A 5808-nucleotide genomic window follows, 5' to 3' on the forward strand; every position below is an offset into this window, starting at 1 on the left:
AAGAGCCACACCACTGACTCTAATTTCTTAATTGTCTTAGACAAGGTCATATGTAGAATTACACAGCACCTTAGTGATGAGAGTTGCTGTCAGCTCCATATAAAAGGCGTTCCGTGCCGAATTAGATCAACCCATCATTCTTTCCCTAACTTGACCCCAAGGAATATTGTTGCGGGGGGGGGGGGGGGAGGAGGAAATGTAGAGAGATCTTTGTACCTTTCTCATTTAAAAAACATTGTAGTTATATATGTCCAATCTTCATTTTCCTCAATATCTTTCTATCAATCTTTAACCCAAGAACCAATCTATAACTTTAAGTTATTCTCATTTTTGGCCTATTCTCTCTCTCCTGAATAACAAACTCCACATCCCCACTATAAGATTTATTTATTTATTTGTTTGTTTGTTTGTTTATTTGACTTAGATTTGTCTTTCACATTTCACAGGCTATCCCCCTACCAACATGCCCAAATTTGTTTAACAGGTCCTTCATGTAACCCTTAGGTTCTTGATTATTTCCTTAATTGCTGCTGTAAAATGCATTCATCTTTAAAAGTCAACAATACAGCTTTAGGAAATGCATGTGATTAGCAGTTTTAATGAAAGATTGTTTTTTAAAAATAAGAGGCAAAGCATGTTATTCGCTTTGGTTCAATAAAAGGAACCTCCTGGGAGCCTGGATGCTTGGCCAGAATCAACAGGCCAATGCTCATGTGGTGCCAGTTACCTTGAATTGCCAGCCAAGAACAAAGGGGGAAATAAACAGCCACATGCAGACTAGTGAGTGTTAAAGTCAAAGCATTCACATATTATTGGGGTCATTTATCCTATCACATACTGAGAGCACACATTGCTTTCAAATATATACCTTTCCCATTCACAGATATACTCTCACGCACACACACACACACATATGTCCAGATCTATACGGTTGCCCTTTATACCCAACAAAAACACTACTCTCATATTCTTGGAGAAAGGGTGACAACAACCTATGGATATGTAACAATACAATACCATCCAATCACAGTAAGGCAAGGAATAAAATCCCACCTCCTAAGACTTCAAAGGGAAAAGAGTTGGTGATGAACACTGAGATCTTGATGAATAGTCCCATTGGTGAAAGGACTGTTGATGGAAACATTGGCCAAACCATCATTGACATTTGAGCAGCTGAGTACATCAGAGACCCTCAGGTGATATTTACATCCATGCGGCTAGATCCAGGACTTCAATGGATGTATCTTAACACAGAATGTGTTTATGAAATGTCCCAGATAAGACAGATGAATTTTCACTGTCTCAGTTTTACCCTTCCCTGGTATCCTTTACGCTACTTTGTAGTTTATGGTTTCAGAGAACTCTCTTCAAATTTTTTTTTGACCTGCAGAATATTTCCCAATTCTGTACATATAAACCAGGTCTTCATATTCCTTTCTCTCTCTCCCCACTGAGCTCTTAATACTATGCCTTCCATAAGGCAAACACCCAGTAGACATTATTTGACCCTGATGTGGCCTTGAAGATATGAATGTGATGTCAGTCCTGAATTGCACAGTGCTGTGTGAAAAGAATTGTTCAGAGGGGTTGGGTCTTGATCACTTTCCTATAAGATCATCTCTCCCAGTGATTTCTTCATCCTTTGATACGTTTTTGCCTTTGCTGTGTTTTTGCTTTTTTAATCATGCCATTACAATTTTGTTATTCATCCAGGTAGTAAGTTAAAGCTACAACCCTTTCTAAATTGCTAGCATTCCAAAGAGTCATAGGTTTGAGGTCAAAAGTAGCTCCTATGCAAAAAAAAAAAAAAAAAAGTCTATGGTTGCTCACCCAAGAAGCAGGGCAGGGCAAGCCACTTGCCCCCAAGCAGAGATGGTCTCATGAAGGGGCAGTGCAGCCTGCTTTTGATCTGTGGTAGCCTGCAACCTGGCATTGCCTGAGGTCTGAGTCTTGATGTTTTTTCCCCATTTTCCAAGTATGTGCTTATTTAAATTTTATAATCATCTGGTTATAAACTCCCAGGGATTTCAAGGAGGAAAACAATAGGTCAGCTTGAAGTTAGAGAAGATAAATAAACACAGGCCAGGAAAAAAAGATCCAACTCCTGCTGAAGACTCAGCTAGCCTTGTATCATGGGGGCACCAGCTTGACTGCATGAGGAAGCTGGCTCTATTCCAAAATTGGACACATCTGGAAATGATCATTTTGCAGTTTACTTGGCCTCTTTCCTATGGCCAGACTTCACTGTCTTGTCTTATATAAACTACAAACTCACACATTTCTGGCCAAAGGGGATGATTTACTTGGCCAACACCTCTTTGAAAAATGACATCACTTGCAGCAGGTGGTCAGCAGGCATATAAACAGACTACATACACAGGAACATAACCATCACCCACAGTCACTATCCCTCAGTGTGCCCTTAGCCAATACAGTATGACAGCAGAGATATAGCTCACCCCAAGTCCCTCTTAATGCTGGCTAGCAGCTCCCCAATGGTGCATGTCATGACTATCTCTACATAGCTAACAGACAATGGCCATTCATTAAGTTGATCAGGGCTTGGCCTCAAAGATCCCAAGTCTAGAAGCCTGAGATAAGGATGCGAGTGATGCTTCTTGCCTGCCTTCTCTTCATATGCAGGGAATTTGGAAGATCACTTTCATCAGAGCCACAGTGCCAACCATTCGTTTATGAAGACTGAGTCTAATGGGTTCCTGGCACACACCCGAGCTGACAGGTTTGTTAAAAATGTGAAAAAACAGTGAGCATAAGCAATTAAACCAGATAAACAAAACCAAAGGACACACCTCTTCTCCAGCTTACTGGGTGTTTCCCAGGCCTGCTTCCAGACTCTCTCCTCCACCAAAGGCTGGCCCTGAGCCTGAGCCTAGTTCCTTCCTTGCTGGAGGACTATCCATGTCCCAGCCCACCTCTTTCATGAAAGGCACTACTTCTCTCCACTCTGAACCACCTTCACATAAAAGCAATAAATTCAAGGGCTACTATTGGTACCCAATCCAATTAGTATGATGATCCAAACACCCCTGAGAGTGCTAGCCCAAGATGAGGAGTGCAGCCTGGGAGAAAGAACACTGGTGTCATGGTTTCAAGACTTGGGCAATGTGAGCTGCACCAGTGGGTTGAGTACAAGTGAAAGGCCTTCAGATAAGGTCCCACTTCTTTCATAATTGAACTGGATTCTGGTTCTGGCTCAGGAATGTTTTGCCTAGTAGAGTGATGGGCATCTGACATTTTAGGGTTTGGGGGACAAAGTTCCAGACAGTGACGTGGTTTTGTGTTTTTCCTTTGGTGAAGGAAACTGAGTAAGGGGATGTACCGGAGAGGAATCATTTGGATGCATAGAAACCATGTGTGCAAATTCAAATAGAGGTAAATTTATTACAAAGATTCAGGTTAAGTAGGATCCTCGGAGAAGGTGGCTAACTAGATTCTGGAGCCAGACCATTCGGAGGACCTCTGCAAGGGTGCCTAGACCAGTGATGGCGAACCTTTTGAGCTCGGCGTGTCAGCATTTTGGAAAAACCCTAACTTAATTCTGGTGCTGTGCCACATATAGAAATTTTTTGATATTTCCAACCATAGTAAAACAAAGACTTATATTTTTGATATTTATTTTATATATTTAAATGCCATTTAACAAAGAAAAATCAACCAAAAAAATGAGTTCGCGTGTCACCTCTGACACGCGTGTCATAGGTTCGCCATCAATGGCCTAGACATTCACCTGTGCTTTGACACCATTCCGCTTCCTGATCCCTTTCTGTGCATTTTTCAAGAGAAGAAATCTACTTGGCTTCTGAGAAAGTGAACTGCCATTGGGGTGGGAGGGAGAATACACAGTAGGAGAACTTGGCTGGCTTGAGGTAACGTAATTCCTCTAAGAGGGGAGTGTGGGGGCAGGAGAGGACTGATGAGCCATGCTGCAGAAGACCCCTTCCATTTCACCTCTTAGAGCTCGGGAAAGATTCTTATTTGAATCACATCAATATGAATCAGAAGAGTAGCAATAAATCCCTTCTAACCTGGTCAGCAAAGCAGATTGGAGGGAGATCAGATGCCTTCCAGTTAGTATGTAGAACACTTGAGAATTCTGGAATGGGAATCAGAGAGAAAGGGCAAGAAGACATGCACACTGAAGATTAATTAAATGTCTTGAAAGAGCATACCCCCTTGCCCTTCCTCAGACACTGCTTCAACTGTGTCCCCACCCAGAGGAATGGTTAATTAGTGAAAGGTCAGTGCATTTACATAGACTCGCTCCAATTTATCAGCAAGGCAGGAAGAGTAAGGCAGGAGTGGCTGGTTGACTTTATTATACAATCATCTGGTAATCTAATTTGTGGAACCCGTAGCCATCTGTTCCATGGGTAATGTGCCAAGGTACCTGCCAACCACAGAACAAGCTTTCGGCTGTTGGGTAACTAATTGCATCCATGGATTAACACAGCATGAAACTCAAGTCATGGAATGTGATCTTCCACCAAATGACACCTTCTGCTTGGGTTTTTCTCTGAGAGTCAGTTAACAGAGTACAAAGACTCTGACACGGCAGCTGTATGGAGAGGCTGGGTAGTCCTGTGCCTCCAGATGTGGTAGGTTAGCAGGTCTGAGGGGCACGCACATACCTGGAGTGATGCAAAAGCTTGTGGTTCTGCTGCAGCTCCTCCTTCCCTCCTGAGAATCAGGGAAGCCTGAATCAGTGTGAAGCTGGGAAAGGAGGTTGGGGCTTAGCAGAGCTTAAAAGTTGGCACCAGTGTTTCCTTCCATATTTGCTGATATTTTTTTAGTTCTTAAGTCACCTTGTTTAGAGACTAGAGGAAGTGGAATGTGCCAACAGTATGAAATCTACATCTTCATCCCTGTCACCACAGATGACATGGTAGCCAACCGTTTAGATTACAAGCTTCTTTGCTGTAATTAAGTCCTCACAAGAGAAGACCTCTTGTTCTTTGGTGTTACCCACAATAACCAGCACCCAGAAGGGAACAAACTGATAGTAAGTGGGTTCTCCACCTTCTTCTGAACCCCTACCCCATGATCCCTGTCCTCCCAAGGCTGAGCTGAGCCCAAGGAGACTAGACCCTAGGTTTTTGTAATCATAATAATAAAAGGCCAAGAGGCGTCACGACCAAAACAACCAAACGACTGGTCACCATGAGGTGCATGGATGAGGTGCATGGAGTACTTCTCGGCCTGGCGCCCCGCAGGGAGCCTCCTTGTGCAGTGGGAGGTGGGAGGTGGGGCACCTCCTCACAGCAGCAGGAGGCGGGAGGCAGGAGGCAGAGCGTCTCCTCACGTGATTTCAATCACATGCTGGGCCTCTAGTGTTTAATAATTGTTGTGAGATGAATAGATGAATGGATGATATCTATTCTGCCTAAAGAGACTTAACCCAAAGTCCAAGTGACAGAAATTTTTTTAATATATTTTTATTGATTTCAGAGAGGAAAGGAGAAGGAGAGACAGAGAGAGAAATATCAATGAGAGAGAATCATTGAACGGCTGCCTCCTGCATGCCCCACACTGGGGATCAAGCCCACAATCCAGGCATGTGCCCTGACTGGGAATCGAACTGTGACCTCCTGGTTCATAAGTCCATGCTCAACCACTGATCGAGCTCTTTTATTTTAAAGACTAAATGTACCAAGAATACTGAACTTGCACAGGCCTCTCAGTATCAGCCACTCTGGTCATCCAATGGGACCAGGACAGATCTCTCCTCATATACCTGTCTCCCGGGCCCTTTCTAACCTCTCACTAAATCCACCTCATGCTGGATTATTT

The sequence above is a fragment of the Myotis daubentonii genome, chromosome 1 (genome assembly GCF_963259705.1).
Source record: "Myotis daubentonii chromosome 1, mMyoDau2.1, whole genome shotgun sequence".
In the NCBI taxonomy this organism is placed as follows: Eukaryota; Metazoa; Chordata; class Mammalia; order Chiroptera; family Vespertilionidae; genus Myotis; species Myotis daubentonii.